The sequence below is a fragment of the Lissotriton vulgaris genome, chromosome 7, assembly GCF_964263255.1.
Source record: "Lissotriton vulgaris chromosome 7, aLisVul1.2, whole genome shotgun sequence".
NCBI classification, from domain to species: domain Eukaryota; kingdom Metazoa; phylum Chordata; class Amphibia; order Caudata; family Salamandridae; genus Lissotriton; species Lissotriton vulgaris.
In genome coordinates, this window is record NC_141695.1 from 1,751,628,589 (window position 1) to 1,751,655,574 (window position 26,986).

The window sequence follows — 26,986 nt, forward strand, 5'->3', positions numbered from 1 at the left end:
GTTACCTTGACCGCCACAAAGTTCACATTGCTTTCCTACAGGAAACGCACTTTGCGCCCCATAGATTGCACCCCTTTGGACGCAGATGGGCATCGCACACAGTCCTCTCTACTTACTCCTCATATGCGTGAGGTACGGCCATTCTGATTAAGAGGAATACGCCTTTCCATCCAGCTGGCTCCAAGGCTGACCCTCAGGGGAGGTATTGCTTACTGTGGGGTAGGCTGGGACGTATGGCAGTGACGCTGGCGTGTTGTTATGGGCCTAACAGATGATCCACAGTATTTTACTGATTTGTGGGCGGCGATAGTGGAGACGGGACCATAACACCTCATATGGGGGGGAGATTTCAACACAACCCTACACCCTCCCCTGGATAGATCACACCCCGCCCCCCACCATTATACTAATGGGAGAGAGGTCCTTAGAGCGACTATTGACAGTAATAATCTCATAGACGCCTGGCGCTCCCACTGCGGAGCAAGGGGGGAAGGTACACATTTCACAGCGCAGGCTAGATCATGGGCACGACTTGACTATATACTCCTGACTTCGCACCTCTATACGACACTGGTTCACGCGACGCACCTCCCCAGAACATATTCCGACCACTCCCCCGTACTTATCCCTTTGAACGGCTCTGAACTGGGGCCCCCAGTAACGGCGTGGCGTATGCAACCCTCAATGCTGTTAGACATGGAGTTCCAGGAAGAACTCCGGGAAGAATGTTTAGATTTCTTTAAACGCAATAAAGACTCTGTCCGCGACGTTGAGACAATATGGGACGCCTTTAAGGCCACGCTCCGAGGTCTCTGCATCTCGAAAGGCTCGGGGGTACTCAAAAGCATACTGAATAGATTACACGCTCTGGAGTCTGACCTCCGGAGGGCGGAGGAGAGCCTCAGAGCGAACCCTGAGAATACCACCCTCGCTGACATACGGGAGAAGCTGTCAGAGTACTCGGAAGAGGCTGCTCGGGAGGAGAAGTTCAGAAACAAGCACTGGGTGGCCCGACGATATGGGGAGGGTGAGAGACCTGGAAAGGCGTTGGCGGTAACGATTAAACTTATGCGCTCACCGACCGTTGTCCTGGAATTGGAGACTGCCGAGGGGCTGGTCCTCAGAGACACTACGCAAATCCTGAATGAGTTTGTGCGGCACTATAGTACGCTGTACTCCTCTACCAGGTCTGGTGAACTTACACTGGATGACTACTTGGCGGATGTGTCCTTGGGGTGGCTAAGCGATTCACAAAGAGCCTTTCTGAGTGCCCCGTTCGAACTAGATGAGGTCAGAGAGGCCATCATGCATATGAAATCAGGTAAAGCCACCGGGTTGGATGGCACCCCCATTGAATTTTACAAAACGTTTATTGACTTCATGGCGCCCGTGCTGTGTGAAGTATATGAAGATGCGCTGGAGTTGGGCCACCTCCCTGCCTCCATGAGAATTGCCCTTATTACGTCTCTACTCAAGCCAGGGAAGCCTGCTACTAGCTGCGACTCCTATAGACCTTTATCCTTGTTAAATTGTGACGTGAAAATACTCGCCAAGTTGATTGCAGCGCGCATTAGCCTCCTGCTACCCGATCTGGTCCTTCCCGACAAGGCCGGATTTGTCCCTGGAAGGGCGACGTCGCACAACCTCCGTACCTTTTTCCTCGGTCTTTGACTCAGTCCACGAGGACTTCCCGATGGCAGCCATCTTTTTAGACGCCACCAAGGAGTTTGACTCGCTCGAGTGGGATTATGTGTTCAAAGTTCTTGAGCGAATGGGCTTTCCGCTTTTTTTTCTCTCCTGGATTCGGTTGTTATACACACGCCCAGTAGCCAGGGTCCTCATTAATGGGAAATTGTCTCCGGAATTCCCTGTCTCCAGGGGGACTAGACAGGGCTGCCCCCTATCCCCACTATTATTTGCTATAGCCACGGAACCCCTAGCTGCTAAACTACGTCAACATCATCGAGATAGTGCACTCCGCTGTTTTCAGAGACAGATACTCATCTCTATGTATGCAGATGATATTACACTTTATGTTCGCCACCCAGGCGACAACCTGCATCCCATACTCAGGGAATTTATACGGTTCGGCACCCTATCGGGAGTCCAAATCAACTGGAATAAGTCATGCATCTTCCCGCTTACTGCCTCGACGCGTCAGTTTCCGTTTGAGTTCCCGCTTGCTTGGAGTGAAGGCGATTTTAAGTACCTGGGCATACATGTGGAAAAAGATAGAGAGGCATTGATTTGTGCTAACTATGGCACGGTGATGGATAAGATGAGTGACAATATCTCCAGATGGATCACACTTCCCCTTTCCATGGCCGGGAGGGCTTCACTAGTCAAAATGGTGATACTCCCTCAGCTTTTGTATCTCTTTCTGAACATACCGTTTCATCCCGGGACCTATTTTTTTCGATTGCTGCGCTCGGAATTGCTCCGGCTGGTGTGGGGCGGAAAGGCGCCCAGGCTCAAGTGGGAAGTCCTCGTCAGACCATACTCGCAGGGTGGTTTTGGTGTCCCGGATTTCGAACTTTATCGGGCTGCTCAGGCCCATTATGCATACTTCTGGGTTCTCCAGCCGAGATACATGCCCCAATTGGCGGCTGAACATTGGTTGGCCCACCCGACCCCCATAGACGGTGCATTTTACTCCCTGATTGAAGGTCGAGACAAAACGCCTAACACGGTCTCTAGCACGGTGACGGCGTGGAACTGCATCACTTTAAGACTCTATCTGCACTTCCTATATGCCCCCCTGTTACCCTTGACCTACCACCCACAACTTCCGCTCCTGCAGGAAGCTGGCTTTCAAAAGTTGTTAAAAAAAAATGTGTGTTACTACATGGGGGGACCTGTACCGTAATGGTACCAAAGACCAGTTATATGAAGGCATACAACCTACACCTCTAGAACTGTTCTACTATATCAGGCTCCGGCACGGGCTGCAGGCCATCACGCCTGATTTTCCACACAAACCCCCCGCACTTCTTCCCCTACAGAACCTGCTGATACACGACAACCCCACTAAACTGGTGTCTGCACTATATAAATCAATCCGAGCCAACATGACTTACGCTGCTCTTCCTGCCAGGGGAAAATGGGAACAGGATCTGGCCATGACCCTTACTGACAGGGAGTGGGAATTCTGCTTACAACAGACCGAGCGCATATCCTCTAGCAGCCGTTATTGGATAATTCATTATGAATTCCTACACAGACTATACCACACACCGGCGCGCCTACACAGATTCCAGCTAAGACCTACTGACAAGTGCGATAGGTGTGGGGCTCCAGGGGTGGATTTCCTTCACCTTGCGTGGGGATGTGCTGAAGTGAACCGCTACTGGATCCAGGTCTTTCAAGCACTATCCAAGATGATACACATGACAGTGGTCCCGTCCCCGTTGGTAGCTCTACTGGGGTATGTTGAGCCGCTCCAGGCGGCCCACCGCAAATTTGTGGCACTGGCTATGCTTCTGGCTAAACACAGGGTGGCCTGTAGGTGGGGAAGGGAAAGGGCACCCAAGTTCAAGGATTGGATGAGTGACAAGGTGTTCTGTCAAGAACAATTGAATACCTATTCCGAACTGCTGCCACCTACTTCCAGGTCTACTGATATTTGGGCCCCATTGCAATGTTATTTAATAACTGACCCTCAGGAAGATGACAGTGATTGATGCGGAGATGATGAGACATTGCTGTGTTGTTTCAATTCCAGAGATGATGGCCTAGGACTGACCTAGTATGGTCCGAGGTACTGTGGTTCTTATTTCCACCCCTCCCCCCCCGTACTGTACAGTGCCGGCGGCCTACTCATGCTCCCATGATACTACCCTAGCAGCTCACGGCCTATTGCCTAGAATGCGGTGGCTCGTCTGTCTATCTCAGGTGCTGAGACACACTATCTCTGCCTTGATAAGTTTCCGGATCTGCAGGCTGCACGCCTTGTGCCGCCTGTTGTGATTGTCCAGCGACTGACTGGCGCACCCCCCCCCCCCCCCCCCCCCCGGCTCACCGAGATACTGCACATGTTAAAGTTAACCAAAAATTAATACAAAATGCTAGACACATTGATTTAGCTATGTTGACACTGTAATTGTCATTTTGAAGATGCTGATTTGCACAACAATATTCGCACTGTTATTCTTCTGTCACTGCTTGTCCTATAGCTGTGCACGGATAGCGGCCAGCCTCCGGGTTGTTGGCGTGATGCTGTGCAACTCTGACAATGCTCAATAAATGTTTTGCACCAAACAAAAAAAAAAAAAAAAAGAAGGTCCGCTGGCCACCAAAGAAGGCCTGCCTGGCTACTGGCGGCCCATACTATGAGTACCTATCGGATCCAGACCATGAAAAGTTGTTGAAAATTCAGCCTGTCTTCAAACATCTGTATCCCAGGTTATAGCCACCGATGAGTCCTTGATCCAGTACAAAGAGTGGCTACTGTTCAGGCACTACACTGCGAGCAAAAGAGCTTGCTACGGCATCATGTTGTACGTGCTATGTAAGAGCTCTACTGGTTTTGTGTCCAGCTTGGGAGTGTATACAGGGAAGGACTCTACTCTAAACCCTATAGGTTGCCCTCCCACGCTAGGAGTCGCAGAGTAGATTGTGTGAGAGCTTCTCCAGCCGCTCCTTCAAAAATGTTACAACCTTCATGAAGACTGTTTCTATACGGTAGTAGAGCTGTTGCTGGCACTGAGGCATGCGGTCAGTTCATGGTCACCACAAAGGATTTCCGGCGGAGCTGGTTAGTAAGAAGCTCTAGAAATCCCACAGCATTGCATTCCAATGAACTACTCTCTCAAGTTCTACTCAAGTTCTCCGATAGGCGTGATGTGTGCATGCTCACTGCAATTAATAATGAAAGCACTTCCCCAGTCATGGTTTGGGGTCAGATGGCCGAAGTTCACAATCCCACTTGAATACTTGATTACAAGTACATGGGCGGAGTGGATAAGAACTACCAAGTTCTTCAGCCATACAATGAGTCATAAAACTTACAGTGGGTATAAGAAGCTGTTTACCCACCTGATCCATATGGCAACATACAATGCATTTGTATTTTATCATTAGACTACACAGGAAGAGCCATGACTGGCCCCTGGAGATGGGCCCAACCCTGATACCCACCAAACACGCAAGCAACCATGGCATCATCCTCGAAACCCAGCTATCCAAAAAGAAGCAAATCTGCACTATCTCCACTGACTGCTTCCTCGTGGTCCAAATGCTCAGGAAGGTTTTCAGATGGCTGCCGGCCAACACCAGGCGAACTGTCACACAGGATCTAGCCAGCAGCAGTCTAGACTATGACACCTCCCTCTATGCAGGAATAACAGCCCAACTCACAAAGAAACTCCAGACGATCCAGAATACAGGGGCCAGGCTCATCCTCGACCGCCCAAGGCAGACGCACATAACCCATCACCTCATGAAACTCAACTGGCTACCAGTCATGAAGAGATGCCAGTTCAAGTTATTCACCCACGCATATAAGGCACTACACAACTAAGTAACTGCAAATTGTTTTAACACTGGAAGATTAACACAATATATGTAAAACAATGTCAATTGGAAATTCAGTGGCACAAATTTAATTGGTTAAACAATTTGTTACCACTCCAACTTTGTTTTTAACTTGTCTTCAGTATGTCTGTGAGTCTGTTTGATGGATATGAAATCGAATGATTGATTATTACATGCTTTTTAATAGTTTAAATAACTTAATAAATGCGGATTTTGTACTTTTGATAAATAACGTGTTGTCTTTGGTTCTTTCTGATCATTATCGTTTATGTTTCAGCATTAATCATGGTCCATATATTTAGTGCCTTAAATCTGTACATTAATTGATTTTTCCCTACCTTAAGAAACATTATTGGAACTGTAGGAGGACTCTTCTTTGCGCTTAGGTTTGTTAGGTTTCCCTAGGTGCCGGCAGAGCTAGGGTTCAAAATCTACAGCTAGGCACTTTGCAAAAAAGGGTCAGTTTTCACTGTAAAAATAAAATATGTACACATTGCGTTTTGGGCCGTTTCCTGTCGCGGGCACTAGGCCTACCCACACAAGTGAGGTACCAGTTTTATCTGGAGACTTAGGGTAACAGAATTGTAGAGCAACTGTTACTATCTATTGACTTTCGATGCATTTCTGCCTTCCTAATGAAAGACAATGTGTAAAAAAGAAGTCACTGAAAAATGTCCTATAATTCTTATGCTCCTATGGTTACTCACAATTTCGGAAATTTGCAAATAGCCACTGTTTCTAAACTGTATATTTTGTTCCAAGTTCAGAAATACATGGGTATCTTTCATACCGATTTTTCCCTGTATATATTTTCCCAAATTGCTATATATCCTGTACATAATAAACGATTGCAAGAGCTGCTCAGTTATTGGCTCTGGGTTATTCGGGTTCTTGGAGAACCTACAAGTCCTATATACACCCACAACCAGAAAGGCCCAGCGGATGTAACGGTATATTTCTTTCAAACAGATGTCCTATTCAGAAGAAGTTACAGGCGAAAACGTTGGCACAAATGGCTGTTTTTTTCAACTAATTTTTAATTTTGCCTATATTCAAATGTTACTTTCTATAAAGTCAAGTCAAGTCAAGTCAAAAGATTTATATAGCGCGCTACATACCCAGAGGGTCTCAAGGCGCTTGAAGAGGGGTGGGGAGTTACTTGTCTAATATCCACGTTTTGAGTTGCTTTCTGAATGCTAGGTGGTTCTGAGTAAGGCGAAGGTGAGTGGGAAGTGAGTTCCAAGTTTTCGCTGCTAGGTAGGAGAAGGATCTACCTCCCATGGTGGTTTTGTTGATGCGAGGTACAGTGGCAAGGGCTTGGTTGGAGGATCGTAGCTGGCGGGAGGGGGTGTGGAAGGATAGTCGTGTGTTGAGGCATTCGGGTCAGATTTCATAGAGTGCTTTGTGTGCGTGGGTTAGGAGCTGGAAAGTGATCCTCTTATTGACGGGGAGCCAGTGGAGGTTTTTCAGGTGATCAGAGATGTGTTCTTTACGTGGGATGTCTAATATGAGCCTGGCTGAGGCGTTCTGGATGCGTTGTAGTTTTTTCTGGAGTTTTGCGGTGGTGCCGGCGTAGAGGGTGTTTCCGTAGTCCAGTCGGCTCGTGACCAGAGCGTGGGTGACGGTTTTTCTAGTTTCGGTAGGGATCCAGCGAAATGTTTTTTTGAGCATGCGAAGAATGTTGAAGCAAGATGAAGAGACGGCGTTGGCTTGTCTGTTCATCGAGAGTGAGGAATCCAGGATGACGCCCAGGTGAAAACAAATCAGAATACTTTACTTGGTGATGTGCAAATGATAAAGGTTTTGCTTAACACCAATTTTAAGATTGTTTATACAGTATATAGTTATCAGTAAAACTGCCCGTGAATGTTAGGCATTTTCCACGCAAAATATACAGTCTGTAAATGACTGTGCGCTACCACATCAAGCTTTACCAATATTTATTAAAAGTGAGTTTTGATCATGTACTGAGAAACACTCCTGCCCGATGGCAATGGTATGAGTTAATTCAGATCATGTGTACCCTATGTGGGTAGATTCTCATTACACCTGGAGCAAACTTTTAGTCTACTTAACCAAACAAGGTTTTTTTGTATAGCAGAAATGCTGAACTCATATCTGAAGGGGGTGTCAAATGTGATGATAAAGACAAAAGCGGTTCTGTAAATCAAATAATTGCCTAGGATCACACAATTGGAGACCAGTTTAAGGGGTCAAGTACATTGCAATTAGGTCGAGAGAATTATTCAAATTACTAGACCCCCAGGGCTAGTAATATTCTAGATTTGAGGCCTGGACAGTGAACAGATTACAAGGTTGTATATGATTTTATATCACACAAAAATAAGGGGAGGTCCAATCTGTTCCTACATGGTATGTCTTGGCGAACCATACCATGCTTTGAAAGCAACTTAGGGATGTTGACGAATCAACCTGTAGTTGACTTTTAGTCTCATCAGGACAATGTATCACCCGACTAAAGTTTCCCAAAAACAATGGAATCCTGGGATATTCCATAAGGCATCTGGTAAGCAACACATGCAATACTTTAAGGTAGAGCACACGCATTTCCGGCCGCTCTGTTAGTCAGACAGTTCTGGGGAGAAGTTCACATTTGTATTGTATCAAGAAATAAGGTCGGTTCAGCAAACTTTTTTTTTTTAAGTTGCAATTTTTCGGAGTACATTTTATTTTTAAAGCAAATACTCCACAATCATGCTTCTATGCTTATGCATGCATATGCTCAGAGCATTCTAAATGGCCTTAAAATGTTAACTTTTGCAAAGGAGTTACCCATTTTATATCGAGACCACTATCTGTTATGCAAGCTGAGCTCAGAATTTCCTGAAAGCACTCGCCCCATTAGTAAAGGCTCTGCCTAAATGAATCATGTATACAACATGGAAAAGTAATCTTTGACCTAAACAGAATGTCCTGGGCATCACTCAAAATGCATTCCATAACCCTCAACCAACTGAGGCCAGATTTCTGACATACCACACCCTAGCAAATACCTGGAAAAAGCTGCAATAAATCAACTCCAAGAGCACAATAAACAATGAAAGCAGATTCATCGTGTTCCTGGCTTGAAAGTGGTGCTTCATCAGCTCTGGCACATTGGCAAGAGTTCCTCATTAAACTAGAAGACCAACAACCAACCTGGATTTGTCTCCACCTGATACAAGTAGGTGTACGATGGAGAGCCCCACACCAGCAGGAAGAATAGCTCAGGACCTCTAGAACATAACCAACTGCATACAAGACATCCACAAGTGGATGACGAAGGCCTCCTTTACCTGAAAGTTACTATAAATCTTAGGCGGGCAGGAGGGTGTTGTGAATTATCAATGGTCCACTAGCCCACGGACTGCTCCTTCCAACCACTCAGTCAAGAATTTAGAGATCTTTGATATCAGATTACTTCTACATCAAACTCTAAGCAAACCTCTTGGCAATCACTTGATGAAGGATGCCCTTCATTTTTGTAAAGTTGAGTTCACACAAAAACTGAGGTCCTGCCCCTCTCAGTGTCGAGCAAAAGAACAAGACCTCTTGGCCCTCAGTCCTCAACAGGCACCTGTGTTAATGCTGGAAGAAATTTTAAAGATTCATCTTGACACTTCACTGTCAATGAAACTTCAAGCCACCAAAAACAAACAACTGCTTCCTTCGGCTTAAAGTTATACAGAAAATTCTCAATTTTCTGGATGGTGACTAGAACATAGTCAGCGGTAGTCAATGCACTGATCCAGTCAAGACTAGACTATGCCAATTGGCATCTTCTAACAGACTGCTTCAAAGTGGTCAACTTGAACAAAACGCAGCAGCTCGCATTTTGGCTGCCTATGCTAGGTTGGACCATGTTAAGCCGATGTAAGATTCCTTCTCTGGTTACCTATACGTCACAAAATTGCTTTTAAGTCTATGGCAGTTTTGCACAAAGCCATTTAAAACGGTTCTCCAATGTTTCTTGCATATACGTTTTTTGTGGCGCAGTCCCACTAGAAACATGCATTCTATCAACTGCAACTTATCACAACCAGTGCTTTCATTAGCTTCCAACAACCAGATGAAAGTAAATGACAGTGTAAATTCTGCTGCCACAACAATGAAGTAACCCAAATACCCTTTGCTACCAGCTGCTGAAAAACCAAGTAATCAAACCCTAAAGGAAAAGGGCGTGGCCGGACGAGTTATCATGGCGACCCTTTGCTACCAGCTGCTGAAAAACCAAGTAATCAAACCCTAAAGGAAAAGGGCGTGGCCGGACGAGTTATCATGGCGGCCACTTTCTAAGAGCGCTCCGGCCCACTGAGCCTCAATATCCGACAGCATCCGCCAGTTTCCCCTGAAAAGGCTGACTGGGCAATTTCTAGACCAGTGGGAGTGGGTCCCCTGCCCCATGAGTGTCTGATCCGGGCTCCTGGACATCAGGGCTGCATGCTGCGCTCGGCCTGCACCCTTGAGAAAATTGAGGGCAGTGGTCCTGTGGCAGGCCAGACTACATCTGGCCCGCAGAGATCCTGGTGTGGAGGCCATTTGTGAGCTCTAGGGAGGAGTGATACACCCAGCCCGTTGGGCAGAGTGGATGGCCCCTGGGCTTTCAACTCAATGCCTGTGGCTGCTGGGAGGCACGCTGACTGTGCGAGGTCTTCAGCGCCTGGATGACTACACCACCCGCTGTGCGGAGGAACTTCCTGGCAGGTCCTCAGTCAGGTGCAGTATGGGAGGATCCTGACTGGAGCCGGGACAGCATTAGGTGAAGACCGGGCTCTATCTACAGACACCTTCCTCGTGGCACAATGACAAAGGATAAAATGTCGGCCCACTCCACGAAACAGAGCACTCTTAACCAAATACCACCGCCATCACTGCGGCTACTGAGGGGCGAATGGTGGGTACCCTATTCCAGACAACGCTGCCCTGCTGCCTGCAATCACAGTCATGAAACATGCTGGATGCAAAAATTTAGAACAATAACATTTCCCAACAGGTTTCAATTTTAGACAGTTATGTAATGTATGCAGTCGGCATTACAAAAACAGGAGACAAGGAGGCTCATATGATTTAAAAGTTTGTTATTCACCAAAGTAAAGGAGGGGTGTTACACATGGCAATACAGTTAAACAGCACTGTACAGAGAAAATCATGTGACAACCCGAGGGCACTTGGTGAGTGAAGAATATATACACTTAGTGGAAAGTGAAGACGCAAGTGCTAAAAGGTGAACAGCGTGAACGGCGCGAAGTGACAAGAAAATAATACAGTGATGGCTCCCCAGGGTTAAGTTAAATTCACTTAAATCGTGGAATAAACAGTTTTACAGGAGCAAAAAACGTAAATGAGCGCCCTAAAATTGCGCTGTATGTCGACGGCGTTTCAATCCCCGTGAGTCGGGATCGTCATCAGGACAGGGTTGTCGATGTCAGGCAGTGCTGGGGGGAAAAAGGAAAGAATCAGGGAAGGGGATGGAAAAGGGGCAAGTCCGTGGGGGGGCGGGTGGGGTGTGCGGTATTGGGGGGGGTGCACAGCGCAGGTGAGTGGTCACGGTCGGCATGTGAACATGTCATGCGTCAACAGACCGAAGGGGGCCAGGTGACGGGTGAGTAAGCGGATCACCGGCGCAATTGTCAAAACCCGGTGCTATCAATGGTGGGAAGTGGTAGGGAGGCGTGCGGTGGTAGGTACCTGGCTCAATAGTGAGGCACATAAGGAAAGGTCAAAGTTACCACCAAGTGCATAAGGTACTACGTGTGTGAGCGATCTTAAGGGGGCCGTGAAGGCTACTTGGGCACAAGGTGAATTAGATAGCATCGTTTGTGCGCGGTAGCGTGAGGGAGTGGAAGGCAACTTAGGGTTGCTTCGGTATAAGTGAACTAAGCGCAGCGTGAGATAAAGGGCAAGGGCGGACTGGGTCACGTGGTGTGGATTCCGTGAGTCGCTGGACGCCCTGGTATCATCTAAGAATGCGGCGTCTACGAGGGAAACAGGGTTGTTAATTATCGGAGGGGTGAGAAGGTACTGTACGGGCTCGGTAGGTAAAAACAATTACCTGAAGAAGGAGCGCACAGTCAATGGCTTTGAGGATTGGGCCGCGCCTGCGAGGGAAAAAAGAAAGGAAGGCAAGGGGCCGTTTAGGGTATAGGACAACTGTAGACATAGCTGTAAAGCTACGATCAATACCGGTGCGCGCCGGTATAAGCCGAGTAGCGCGTTCAGACTGATGTGCATACCTGAATTGAGCAAGGCGGCCGAAGGAGTTTAGGGCTCTGGATCTGTGGGCAGCTCGCGGTTAATGCGAGGCTCCGTGAAACCCGGAAGGGTTCGGATATAGTAAATAACCTAGGTTAGGCTGCCGGAGACAGGGGGGGGGGGCGTGGCTGGGGAGGGGCAGGGTAGAGACGTGTCAGTGTTACCGTGGTAACTGAATATACCAGGAAGAGTTGGTGTGGAAAAACGCCATGTAGGACGTAGACAGACAGGAAGGAAAGCGCATAGCCAGCAAAACGTTCGCATTAGAACATAATGGACGTCCAAACAAATGGAGTAGAAAAGCATGTAACTACATCAGTATTTGCAGGAACAATGTCAGAGGTTAAGCGGTATAAAACCAGGAGGTTAATTTACAATTTCAAAGTAAAACATAGAGTTGGTGTGGTTGTCATAAATACAGTGTACATTAGAGGCACAAAGTCGCTGCATAGGTTAAGACAATTGTGAAATGTACATCGGTCTTGGTGTAGTAGGGCAAACGACGGCTATACATGTGTTAGTAAATGCTTGTAAGGGCGTGATGTTTGAGACGCCCTGGGGCAGGGGTGGGCAGTGGTCCCAGAGGGGGTGACCTTGAGCAGAGAGAGTAACGACACAGCAGTTGGGCAGAGCAGAGTAGCAAAAGACTTGGCTGGTGTTAGACGGTGATGGTACTGTTCCACTCGTCGAGTGTGTTGAGACCATGATTTACAGAATCGACGCGTGAAAGCCATTTGCATTCTGCTTTGTTCAAAGGAGTGGATACATTACCGCCCCTGATGGGTAGTTGCGGTTTCTCAATTACCACCGCCCCTGATGGGTAGTTGCGGTTTCTCAATTACCAACCAACTCAGGTCTGTGTCGAGATGTAGTTGTTCAAGGAAATGTGTGACCAGAGGGGCGGTCAGAACTTTGCAGTTAATTCTACTCTTATGTTGTATAATCCGCTGCTTAACCATTTGGGAGGGCTGGCTGATGTAAATGAGGTCGCATGGGCAACGAATAGCATAAATCACATTTTGAATTATACAGTTGGAATGGTGATTGAGTTTGTGAGTGATTCCATTATAGATGAATTCCTTGGTGTTGGTGGTGGGATCACACACGCTGCAGGATTGGCATTTGTAGTGGCCCACTACAGGGTCTAGGCCCCAGGCTGCTGTGATGGTATTTTTGTCCGAGGTTTGGATGGGCCAGGTGATAGCCTGTACCAGATGGTTGGCGATGTTATTGCCCCTTTGATAAGAGAATAGGGGGGGTTCTTGAAAATGTTTCTGGGCACGTAGGAGGGACCAATTTTTCTTGATTATTTTACTAATCTTGTTGCTGTCACGGCTGAATTTTGAAACCAAAGGGATTCTGGTCATCGTCTTTTTGTTGTTCGGGGTCAGTAAGTTCTCTCCGTGGTTGTACCAGGCGCGTTTCTTGGCTTTTGTCACTAGGCGACGTGGGTAACCTCTGTTAATGAGCTTGGTGACCAATATGTCGGCCTCCCTGAAGTAGTCTTTGCGCCATTTGCAATTGCGACTGATCCGTAAGAATTGGCCATACAGTAAACCGTCGCGTAGGCCTCTAGGGTAGTAGCTGGAGTAATGTAGCAGTGTATTTCGCTCCGTCGGTTTGCGGTAGAGGGATGTACCAAGGGCGCCATCTTCTGCATGGATAACCACATCAAGGAAAGGTAAGTCGTTCGTCTTGTATTCACTGGTGAATTTAAGGTGTTCTTGTGCGTTGTTAAGCCAATCAACAAAGGGTAAAAGAGTTTCAGGGGTGCCATTCCAGATCAGGAGAATATCATCTATGTACCGTCGCCATAGATCGATCTGCGATCGGTACGGATTGATGGGGTTGAGGATGATTGTTTTTTCCATATCGTGGACAAACAGAATGGCAAAGTTCGGCGCGAAGCAGGCGCCCATCGAGACTCCTTTTATTTGTAAGTAGTATGTGTTTCTATACAGGAAGTAATTGTTTTGAAGAGCAATTCGAAGAAGTTCCATGATGAACTCAGTTGGGATCTTGGTGGGTTGGGGTCTGGAAAGCAGGAGGTTTTTGATTACTGCGAGTCCTTCATGGTGAGGAATATTGGTGTAGAGTGACTCGATGTCCATACTTGCCAGCAGTTGGGTGTTCAAATCAAAGGCCTTATCCTCTATGGTGTTTATGAGGTCCATTGTATCTCGTATGAAGGTGTCGGTGGTAGGCACAAATTCTTTGATGATGGCATCTATGTATTTTCCCGAAGGTTCCAGTATGGATCCACAACCGGAGACGATCGGTCATCCTGGGGGATTGGTAGCGTCCTTGTGTATTTTAGGGAGGACGTACAGGACGGGTGTCCTGGGGTGTGGGTTGTTAAGATACTCAAATTCCTTTTTGGTGATAATACCAAGGTCTCTGGCCAATGTGGTAGTTGATAGAATTTTCTCTTTAATGTCATTCATAGGGTCTCTAGAGAGAGGGCGGTAATGTTCCGCGTTAGAGAGTTGGCGTTTTATCTCCTGGTCATATTGGGTGTCGCTCAGGATGACAATACCTCCGCCCTTGTCCGCGGGTTTAATGATGATTTCATTGTTGTTTCGGAGGGAGTGGAGGGCGTTTTTTTCAATAAGCGGTAGGTTGTAAGGGATGAACCGTGGTATAGTTTTGAGGTCCATCACTTCCTTCATGACCAGTCGTTCGAAAGCCAATATTTCGGGTGGCATAAGATTTGAAGGGGGGTTGAAGGTGGATGGAAGCCGGAAGGGAGACAATTGGAATGTCATGGAGTCTGGTCTATCAGCAAAAAAGTGCTTGAGGCGAATTCTCCTGAAGAATTTTAAGAGATTGGTTTGTAGTTCCAGGAAGTTGGTTCGTACGGTGGGTACGAAAGTCAGACCTCGAGATAAAACTGTGGTTTCTTCGGGTGTCAAAATGTGGTTGGAAAGGTTAAAAATGGGAATGGTCATTTCAGTGCCCAAGGTAGCTGAAGTGTTGGTTATTGGGGTGGCCCCCATTGGTAATAGCGAGTCCGGGTTTGGCGCTCGCCTGGTACTTGTGGTTGGTATTGTCTGGTTCTGGCTGGTCGATTCTGAGGTGGCGGTTGGCCGCGGCCGCGGGCTAAAAACCGGGTGGTAGAAGAGGTTGTGGTCTGGAGGTGGCCGCATATTACATTACATAACTGTCTTAAATTGAAACCTGTTGGGAAATGTTATTGTTCTAACTTCACACCCACCCCGACGTGGTCTATGGGTTTACTCCTGTTCTTACGGATGCAAAAATTGGCACGGTCGGCACAGGAGGTCTCATTTCTTAAACAGGATCTCCGGAAGGCTGTGGACCGCGTTACAGAGACCGAGACCAGGGTGTCGGCCGTAGAAGACACAATAACTTCACTTCAACAAAAAGTAACTCGACTCACGGCGGTGACCCAAGAGCTTGCCGCGCAGGAGGACGCATAAGGCCGCACCAGGCGAAATAATCTGCACTTTGTGGGATTGCCAGAGGGGTTCAAGGGCGCTTCATGTGAGGAGTTCCTAACAAGGTGGCTACCATCACACACGCCGAAGTCACTCTCTTTGTTATGTTGTGAAGAGGGCCCAGGGAGCCCTCACGAAGAAGCCCCCCCGTCCAAGATTCATAGAATAAGTTAATTCATTACGCCATAAACTGCTTGCATTTCGCCCATATTACTTTAGGAAGTACTACACTCAGCCATAAGCAGGTCAGATGAATACAACACTTTCCGCCACCTGGCTCAATTAATGTCCTTTCTACTAGCTTTCTGTGCACTCTCGATCCTCCAGCAGCATGGCCCTCCCCACTCCAAAACATACCGCCGTGCCCCACAAATCTGCACAAAGACAATCTAAGCCCACTTTGTCTAAATCATTTGGACCTCACCTTACACCTAGCGCTCAGAAGCACACGTGGGATGTAGTGCTAAAAAATCACAGAATAAACTAGTTAAAAGAACAATGCTCATGCAGGATAGACTAGAAAGAAAGACTACAGGGACCAGAGAGGGGGGGTGGGGGGGGCGGTGGTAAGCATACTTCAAGAATGTGCCCAGTTAGTGAGAAGCAGACTTTCTCCTGCACGGACCCCCTACCAAGCACAAACATTCAATACAAACACTGACAGATGACAGCATCACCATGTGTGACGTGCTACAGAACGCAAAGAGGGCAGTCAAACACATCTGTGCGTCACCTAGAGCAGACTGATCATCAACCTGGGATACAGCAACAACCGGGAGTGGACACTGAATGGCCGCTGCAGGAGAGACTGGAACAATGCAAGCATGTGACATGTACACACACATGTACCATCCCCGGACACACTCCCACAGCCCCATCATTCAAGCAGCACGCCTGTCTCCAGCGGGTCTGGGCCTGGGGAGAGGGAGCTGGAATGTGAAGGGGTGCAGACAGGGCAGAGGAATCCAGGGACATGGAAGCCCTTCTCAAGCAGGGTAGAGTATATTAGCCCTATGAGGGGATGGTACCTCCCATGTCCACCTGCACTAATGGAGGCTGGACTCCCATATCCCGGGGTGTGGCTCCTCCCATGGCCACCTGCACAAATGGAGGCTGGACTCCCATATCCCGGTGTGTGGCTCCTCCCATGGCCACATGCAATAATGGAGGCTGGACTCCCCCCATATCCTGGGGGTGGTACAGAACATGGCCACGTGCACAAATGGATGCTGTATCCTCCATGTCCCGGGGTGTGGTACCTCCCATGGCCACCTGCCCTAATGGAGGCTGGACTCCCCCCCATATCCTGGGGGGTGGTTCAGAACATGGCCACCTGCCCAAATGGATGCTCTATCTCCCATACCACGGGGGTGGTACCTCCCATGGTCACCTGCACTAATGGAGTCTGGACTCTCCCATATCCCGGGGGTGCTACAGCCCATGGCCTCCTGCACTAATGATGGCTGGACTTCCCCATATTCTGGGGGGTGGTACCTCCCATGGCCACTCGCCCTAATGGAGGCTGGTGGACTCCCCCATATCCTGGGGGGTGGTACAGACCATAGCCACCTGCACAAAGGGATGCTGTATCCTCCACATCCCAGGTGGTGGTACAGCCCATGGCCACCTGCACTAATGGATGATGGATCCCCCCCATATCCCGGGGGGGGGGGGGGGGGGGGAGTTGGTACAGCTCATGGCCACCTGCACTAATGGAGGCTGGATTCCCCCATATCCCGTGGGTGGTACAGCCCATGGCCACCTGCACTAACACATGCTGAACTCCCCCATATCCAGGGGGTGGTACACTCCATGACCACCTGCACTAATGGAGTCTGGACTCTCCCATCACGGAACGGGGGGGGTGTGCTGGCTCACCGAGGCTGGCAGCGCTGGAGCCCGGGGTGCCGAGGCCCGGTCGGTGCAGCTCCGGCAGGCAGATGCCGACAACAGCGCAGGGTGAGCAGTGAATGGCGCTCTTCCTCCCGGATTCAAAGCCGTCCTAGCTCCAGCTCCAGCTCCGCCGCCCACAGTGCGCGCGCCGGCGGGCTTCCTCCTGACGTCAACCGGGGGGCGGGGCGAACCAAAGCCACCTGAACTGAGAAGGTATCCTAGAGGAACCCGGCGAATGGTGCGGTCCTAGCTCCACCCCCGGGACATGGTCCGGTCCAGCAACGGCGGGGGCTCGCGCGTGCGCAGTGGCGGAGGCGGTTAGTCGGCGCATGTCCTCTCCCGCGAAGGCGTGGGGGTGCTCGAAGAGGAGGCCGGGCAAAGGGCGGGGCCCCGACAGGAAGTGATGCAGGAGCGAGAACCTATCACAGGTAGGGGGGAGGGATGTTCGATGTCATAATACAGAGAGTGACGCAATGCAGCTCACCGTGACGTCATTCCTGGTACTGTAGCTCCATACATACACTGCAGAGTGGTATAGTACCACGCATTGTGACGTCACAGGGGTCAAGGACACCATGCATTGTACAATCTCAATGTACACTGATGTGACATCATGTCAGTGTACATTGTACATGTACATGTACAGTGTACATGTCAGTGTCATACATGCTCTTAACTATGACGTCAGTAAGACTCACTGCTTCACAACACTACAAATACACGGAATTACCATCATGTGATGCTGTCACACACCAGGAAGTGACGTCATACAAGATACTATGACATCTCAGTGTTTTCTAGGTGTGATCCAAACCTTTTGAAATCAGTGCTTATCAATGTTTATTCAAGACCCATCAAAATGCCTTCTTAGCCTGCTGGAAAAGGAATACAATGCAGAACAACTACACCGTTGCTTTCCTCATACAGCTAACGCCAGCACTAAGGACACACCTGCTACAAGTCCACAAAACACTGCTCGCTCTTCTATAAAACAAAGTCACACCACCACCAAAAGACATTCTCTAAACTGCCTACTAATAAGTGCTCGATCACTATAAAATAAGCAGCAATCACTTCTATGACCTCCTAACTGGCACACAACCTGACACACTGTTCATTATGTTGTCATCGTTGGGAGATGACATGGCTCCAGTAATGTATAAAGCCATTCCTCTAGGCTATCAAACTATCACCCAAAATCCTAAAAGCAAAAGAGAAGGTGGCCTAGCTGTTGTACTCAAACAAACATTAAATATCACTAAAACTGACGACGTCTCCATACAAGGTTGTGAAGCCCACTTCACCAAATGCAACCCTACACCATCTTCCTCCTATAATTTCCTTCCACTTTACGGACCTTAACTTAGCAATGCAACATTCCCAGACACACTTCTAGACACAGTTTCAAACCTGATAACACCACACTCCCTATGCATTCTTGTTGACCTAAACATTTGGTTTGACAAACAAAATATGCCACATTGAAAAACAATAATTACTGGCCGCACTCATCGCTGGATGCATCCCAGATGTCATTTTTTCAAATCCAGAAATAGTTACCTTTCAAATGATTACTTCAGTCACAAGGTCAGGCCACAATTTGCTTGCTTTCCCGCATAAAACAACACACAGCAACGCACCTAAAACAACCACACATGCATCCACCTATCGACTGTGGAACCATCTCAAGTTTGAACACTTAGAAAGACCACTAACATCCAATTCAGATATAGACACAATAAGTTCAGCTCAATAAGTATATATGAGTGGCTACAGGAAGCTTTTGATATCCTAATACCATTCAGAACAACACAAAAGAACAAAACAAAACAAGCACCTTGGAGAGCTAAAAGAGAATAAACTGCAAATTAAAAAGCTGCAATGGGCCTGACTCAAAACAAACACCAATCAAGAAAAAAATCACCTACAGAAACGTAATAGATTATACAAGTCAGAAATCAAAAAAGCTAAGAAAAGATACTATTCACACAGAATTTAAAATGCTAAACAAAATGTGCTAATTAAGTATTCCATAAAATTCTGACCAACTTTCAAAAACCTTATTGCCTAGAAGGAGCTCATCCCATTACTCAAGGTTTTCAGATAAACTGGCAAATCATTTCATCACCAAGCAGAATGATTGGACTCCTATTTAAACCAAAGAAAAACCACCAGCACCGACCCTTTTCCAAAACAACCCTCCAAGAGTAGGCCAACCTAGCTTTTCCATTCCTTCAAGTAAATATCACAGAATTTATTTATGGACCTGGTCAAAGCAAGCAAGCCTGTCAGAAGCTCTTATGATCCGTGTCCACAACAAACTTTCAACTGCCACACCAGTAAGTGCCTCTTCCTGGATGGAATCCTGTTTGGAAGTCTGAGAATATGGAACACGGAACAGGGCCTCTCTTCATCAGGAATACAATCACTAAAAACATTCAACAAAGGAACCCCGCTCTAAATTTGCATCTCGCCTCAAAATCCCACCATATACAGAAAAAAAAACAAAAGTGGCACATCCTTCTCTGTTCAAGCAGCCAAACTATTCAACTCTTTACCCCCAAACATAAGATCCATGGATAACTACCTTATCTGCAGAAGACTACTCAGGAGTTGGCTCTTCCCCACATAACCACCATACTCAAACATAAGTATACAGCGAGCAGTTATTTGTATTATATATGTGTACCTAGATACGTGTATTTCTTTGTATAAATGTGTAGAATAATCTTTTTTATAAATATAATCATTTTCATTAGTTCTGCTTAACAAATGTACATATCACTTATGGTTATATTTTTCTTTGTTTATCATGTATATAGGTCAGTGCATAAATGAGTAAATTTTTATAATAAGTATTCATCTACAATTGCTTCACTATTTGGGACACACACACACACACACACCCACACACACACATATATATATATATATATATATATATATGTATATATATATATGTATATATATATATATATATATGTGTGTGTTGGACCCGGCCTTGAGGCGTGGCCCCACTCCTCCTGCATGGCGGGTCCCGGACTACCACGACCTCTGTTCCCCGGCCGAGAGCAGCACCATCCACCCTCCACGAGTGCCGCCCCTCCGGGCAGCCCCCAGCTCTCCCCCGTTGGAACTCGACAACCTCTCCTCAACACTCTCGGCTGGCCCGCACCCTATCCTGGACGACCATCTCAGGCCCAGACTCCATCTTGGACCCTCCACGACCAGGCCTCGTGGCCTCGGCCCGACCCCAGCCGCAGACCCAGCGAAGCCCCGACATCGAGGCTCCACGATCCAACCAGGGGGTAAAGAGACCACTTGACTGCTCAATGGAGGAAGGAGTTTCGATGGTCCCCCATCCGTCCCCTGACGCCTGGTTTCGATCGCCCCCAGCCTCCCTGGGCGCTGGCTCCACCCCCCTGCTGGGTGTCTGGACCCGCACATCCCGGACCCTCCGACCTCCAAGAGCGAGGGTCCGGACATCAAAGGACGCCAGACCTATAACTGGGGCAGCTCCGGAGCAGGTCGGCAGTTGTATCCTGGAGTCGAGAGACACCGAGACGAACTCATCCGCGTGGAACCCGTAACCCCCTTAGAGTCCTGCTGGCGCTGCCGCGGCTCATCTTCGCCGAACTATCCTTGGAGTCCTGCTGGCGCTGCCGCGGCCCATCTTCGTGAAACCATCTCTGGAGCCCTGCTGGCGCTGCCGCGGCCCATCTTCGTGAAACCATCTCTGGAGCCCTGCTGGTGCTGCCGCGGCCCATCTTCGTGAAACCATCTCTGGAGCCCTGCTGGCGCTGCCGCGGCCCATACCGAAGAACCCCCCAGCTCGAGGATTGAGAGCTGAGCGCAGGGTATCCCTGTACCAGGCTGGTACTCAGACTGTCCCGCTACCCCCTTCCCTCAGAGACTAAGCTTGAAAGGATCCCTGGATCCCGTTATCCCTGTATCGTACGATAACCTGCCTAAGAATATTGATAAAAGCATTAAGAACCTATCTTTGTGTGGTGTCCATCTGAAGGGGGGGTGATTGCTCATCTGTACGATCCTAGGAGGGGAACCTCGCCAGGAGGCCTCTCACCCCTGCTTGGCCAGCCCTAAGATCCCCTTTCCAACAATATATATATATATATATATATATATATATATATATATATATATATATATATATATATATATATATATATATATATATATATATATATATATATATATATATATATATATATATATTCTTAAATTACAACAACACTTCAAAGTCTGAGTTTATTTAATACAACTTGAATCTAGGTATATTACCTTGCTTACACATACATACCTTCCATGTACTTATGCATCTTTATATTTATTACTTTACTCCCAATTGAGCATCTCCAATGCACTACCCTCAATCTCCTCCATACCTCTCTAAATATATCCTCTACCGCAACTGTCTGACTCATCCCAAACCTCAATCTACTACTCTCTCGAATGCTCTACCCTATTTCTCATCCTATACCTCTCAGTATATCTTGTACCTCCACTCTCTAACCACTGTGGTTCACAAAATAATCCTCTCTAGACGCTTCCCAACTCTACCCTTACTATAATCCCTAAAAGAACCCTTTTCTTTTCTTCCCTCTTCACCCCTCCCTTGAATCTTTTCAAACCTCTTTTACTATTCAGATCTCCCAAATAAGCCTTTTTAAACCCTTCCATCCGACTCCCCCCCACTCATCCCAAACCTTCTCCCTTTGTTATGATCTTCAAATAAGCTCTTTCTAGACCCTTCCATCTTCTATACCTCCACTATCATTTTCAATCCAACTAACTGACTTGCACGTACAAAACTCACATTAATTTCATCATATCCCTAAACTTATTCACCACTAATCCTGTTTGGGTACCAGAGTAGCATGCTACTCATCTAAAAATGCTTTGATGCCTCATCAGGGTCACCAAGCACTACATAAGTGCAAACCACTCCCTCTTCCATCCCTCCACTGTCCTTTTCAACCCCGATAACAGACCCACATGTCCACCGTCTCATATTAATTTTATATTTGTAGGCCTGATGTTAGCCTATGGGAGCTGGGGGCACCTCGGAGAGGTAACGGTTGCAGGTAAGTACCCATGGTTCAGGAACATAGGCCCTAGTGGTTGAGGTCAGCACTGTAGGGGATACAAAGTAGAACCAAAGCTGCACCACCAGAGGCACAGGGGAGGCCGGGTGCATGGTGCAAAGGGGGTGTCCGCTGCCATATAGAAATCAGAGGAGAACCTCGGTTGGAGACAAAGGCTACAGGCTCAGTCCAGATGAGTGACTGAAGAAATCTTACGACTGGAGAGGTGAGTTGGATAGTGGGAGGATGCTGGGACACCATCGGTTGGGCACACCAAAGCCTGGAGCTCAGCTCGTCATGAGCCACGATGCTCCGGTGCTCATGATGAGCTGAGTGCGTCATAGCCCGTGGAACGCTCGCATGCGGGGCTAACTCCCCTGCTGTGCTGAGCGTTCCATTAAACGGGCGTGGTCGTGATGAGCTCAGCTCGTCATGAGCACCGTGGCTGATGACGAGCTGAGCTCGTCATGAGCATGGGGGCGCTGTGCGCGCCCCCGCCCCCCAGCACAGCAGGGGAATAGCCCCAGCAGCCAAGAGGTTAAAGAGGAACCACCTGAAACCGGTTCCTAGATATTGGTAGTATATTTATGTTTGTGTTTTGTAAAGCGCTGGCTGCCCGAAGGCTTCCAACTCTGGCGAGTGCTGTACTGAGGGCTACGACCACACATAAATTAAAGGGGAAACTGCCAAGTCATAAGGTTTTTTCTTGAAGGAGATTTTATTAGGCAGTGATCTAAGGTCAAGTGGGAGGGCATTCCGCTGCCTTGGTACCAGATGGGCACATGATCTGCCTCCCCATCTTGCCTTTTTGACTTTAGCGGTCCTATGGAGCTGTAGTTGGGAGGATCTTAGGTGCCTGGTAGGAGTGTACATAGATATCAGTTGACGGAGCTTTACAGGGCTTTTTTTTATTTATGGCCCTGTAAGCAATACAGAGGGATTTTAACTTGATTCTTGCTTTGATTGGCAGCCAGTGGAGTTGTTTAAAAGATTATTTTACTGATACGAAGCTTGGGATTTTTAATAGGAGCCTCGTTGCCGCGTTTTGGACCACCTGGAGTTTCTTTATTGCATATGTTGTCGAGCCTATATAAAGAGAGTTGCCATAGTCCAGGCGAGAGACTATAAGGGACTGAATGATGTTTTTTTTAGTGATCTCTGATAAATTTGATAATCTTCTGTTGAGGGGATTCTCCACATATACAGAACTATGCGCAGGAAACCAGGACCTCAGTGAATAGGGGGTGTACTGACCTTCCACATTAGTACCCAAAATCCCAAACCGACTAGCAATAGTGTCTCATTCGTTCTCCAACTAACAGCAAAGCTACCAATGATTAGACAACCCAGAACATGACACTCCCAAAGCTTCTCAGAGATTGCGGGAGCCAGACAACTCTTTAGCTCACTCACTCATACTTGTCCACAATGCGAGTGATCAGAGACGCGGTATAGTTTAATATGTTCATTTTAACAAAAGCGCTCTATGGTACAATACACGTGCCAATACTAGCAGCAAAATGCAAAAACACAATATAGTCAGCATTGTCACAATTCCATAGAATACAAACGGGCAAATCATTTTATAAAGACAGTGGAAAAGGACTACAGTGCCTGACCATCCTCCCCGTGGTAAAAAGGAATGTGTTATAAAAAGGAAGACCTCTGGGCTTTGTCAGCAGACCCCATACCTCAAGGCCTAGATGAAAGGTTTACATCTCAGGACAAGCACATCTCTTCTCTCTGGAAAGGCGTCTCTCTCCAAGTTTGAACCACATGTTTCGCTTGAATTATTAAAGCATACGATTTCCAGTAGTGCAGCTGTGTGTAGCATGTTATGTCTAGGTGTGAGGGACTGACCAGAACAGAATAACATGGGGCATTGTTGATCGGCCTTGTACATCGTGAGCAGACTAAACCTCAGAGCACAGTAGAGAACGCGAAAGGCAGACAGCTCTCATGTGAAAAGGGGCACAAAAAGAGTCTTGCAAAATAAACGAGTGCAGTGTTGTGCGCAAAAGCAGCCTTATGAGTTTTAAAAGGCATGCCAATCAATTTAGAAAAGTTTGATGAAATTTCGTTAAAAAAACAATTTTTGGAAGAAAAAAATATTTAGTCGAAGAACAGCATCCGAAACTCCAGTGATGCTGGTGGGGCATTTGTGAGGTCAATCAATCAGAGTGTAGGAGCAAAAGAATGCAACACCCTCCAAAAGGACATCATTGTGGTCAGAAGAAAACGGAGACGCCATCCAATTCAGCAAGTCGAATGAACATGAGGGTTCCTCATAGTCGGGTGTTTCCATTAGCATGGATAACTGGCGTGATATTCCGTGTAACTTTGAAGTAGAAGACTCTGTGCAGCCTCACAGATATCCCATTGAGTCAAAATTCCAAGTGCAGCTGCACGTGCCATTAAGCCAATCCCAGAAAAGTCCTGCTCATGGACCACCAAAGGACCCATCAGCTGGTCGAAATCCGGGTCTGGGAATGAAGTATTGGAAAGGCATAAATCCAATGTCCATGTGAACTGACATTGTAAGCATGAAAATACTGGTTGCACGCAAGGGAAGTATGCAAAACGGAAGGACAACCCATAGGACACCCTGAGTGTTGCCAGTGGTAATGTACCAAAGCATTCATGCATGCAGTGACGGAGCAATTGCAGCCGCCCTGGTCTGTGCAGTGCCACAAGAGGAGAAGTCATTGCGTAGCAGGCACAGCAGAAGCAGCATTCCAGCCGCTAATGACAGTATTAATGGGAACCCACCAAAGATGCTGGAAAAGATAGAATGAATGAATGCCGGTATTACACCAAATGTAGTCTGAAAAGAAGTCACAAGGCCAGAGCCGACAACCTTAAAAAAATGTGCCAGGCCTTGAGTAGTCGACGCATTAAATATGCGATGTATGACTTCCCTCCCCAAAACGTAGTGGGAGATTACTGTTTAGAAGCTTTTGAGTCTCAGTAGCAGTGCTAGCCACCTGCAGGTTGAAGGTTTCTCGTGCGTAAGTAAGGGGGACTTCTTGTTGGGTTAAAAGCACCTTTAATCTGCTCAACTTGTTGAAATCTTTCAAAGTTGGTATTGAAGGCCAAACAGAGCTATCGAGCTGTCCATGCGGGGGAGTAAAAAGCACATTAATGCAACAAATTACGCTCTGTGAAACCGTTACAATGTAAGGTATGCCAGCAAGCATGCCGCAGCATTCTTGGTTAATTAGAATAAGATAACTACAGTTAATAAGCAGACTGAACGTGGGAATTATTGCAGGAACTGGTTTACCCATTAAAACACAAGCAAGGTTTGGAGCTAACATATTACATGCCCCGTGTAACTTTATGTTTTTGCACACCAGGGAATGACCTACTGTGGAGTCCCAGTTCTCACCTGTAAGGTATACCTCCTTATCGTCCCGTAAACAGCGATAGGTGAAAGGCAAAGACCACAGTTCATGCAGAAAAGCGCTACACAGGGGTTCAAAGCGACCTAGCGGGTAATGTTTCATACAAGAACTCAATTGAAATAGTGAGAAAAGTAAAGATATAACTCCATGGATGAGCCAGACAGCAGAGTCAGCCTCTGCGACAGAAAAAGGTAAAGGATCTAACTCTTCAATGTTCAGAAGAGTGTAAATAACATCTTTCATGGACATAAAATTGCTTTTTGTCTGTTAAATTAAACGGTAAAAACAATGCAGTTGCATTCAAATATTCCAATGGTACTTTTCCCATTTTTAGGGTCTGCAAAGTCCATGAAAATTGCATTACAGAACGCAATTGATTCTGACTATGATACAACACAGACACATCTTCTTGTACAATATAAATAAAAGAAGAAACAATATTATCCAGTGTATAAATGCGGGAAGACAGTGTATTAATATTGTTGTCAACAACAGCAAGAACCTTTTCTAAGTTAGCTTGGTTGATTTCCCGTAAACGGGACGCCGCTTCAATTTGTGAAAGTTGCCAAATTTTATTATAAGCTACGTATATATATATCTTTACGTTCTAGGAACTTTGGGTCCCAGGACAAAGACGGCCAAATTAATATTATTGGACAACAACGATAAATGTTGTTTAACGTACGATAGGGTTGAGTGCTGCAAACACTGTTGACTTAATTTACCAACCGAATAGGTTGTTACTAAATGGGTATCTGGAAATCTTTGGTCGGGTCTGTCTGGTTTATAACCTAAAGCAGTGTTATGAAAACGGAGTTTGCATGCATTTGAATTTGTCTGCCATACCAGCCAACCTGAAGGATCCATTTCAGATACAATAAAGGAAATATTTTTAAATACATTTTGTAATGCATCAATCGTAAAGTTTGTGGACTTGCGCCAATTGTGATATTCAGCCAAAGATGGAACGGCAGGGTCATGCAACTTCTTTGCTGTTGCCAATCCAAAGCAAGTTGTTTGGTTCACTGTATATTTAAAAACAACATTTGTGCTGGGATGAGTCAGGCATGATGCAAGGCCTCAGTGCCATGCACCTCCCAGATTGATTTCAAATCGATGGTGGCCTTCCAGTGATCATAACCCCCGATCGACAGATCATGTCTGAAAAAGTTTGAATATATTAATTTCGTATGGGTCGACATAACTTTGGGAGTTGAAGGAACATTTAATTTGAAGTAATATGACTCAGGTGATGACCTATCAAAATCAGTGAAGTATGTTTATTTCTTTCTAAGTGTTTTCGAACTACCTCTTACTGGACTAGGGCAATGTTCCCACTGTG

At 47.0% G+C, this 26,986-nt stretch overlaps 2 protein-coding genes across 2 annotated transcripts in view; one reads left to right on the top strand and one right to left on the bottom strand.

Annotated features, from left to right (window-relative positions):
* The window catches only part of PAFAH1B3 (platelet activating factor acetylhydrolase 1b catalytic subunit 3), a 65,790-nt gene extending 48,351 nt beyond the window's left edge, over positions 1-17,439 (bottom strand). Inside the window, exon 1 of the mRNA XM_086933050.1 lies at positions 17,121-17,439. The gene's annotated coding sequence lies outside the window, so the exon portion shown is untranslated. The remainder of the gene's footprint in view (positions 1-17,120) is intronic.
* A 10-nt stretch (positions 17,440-17,449) lies between these two features.
* Positions 17,450-26,986, top strand: part of PRR19 (proline rich 19) — a 116,272-nt gene continuing 106,735 nt past the window's right edge. The window contains exon 1 of the mRNA XM_086933049.1: positions 17,450-17,563. The gene's annotated coding sequence lies outside the window, so the exon portion shown is untranslated. The remainder of the gene's footprint in view (positions 17,564-26,986) is intronic.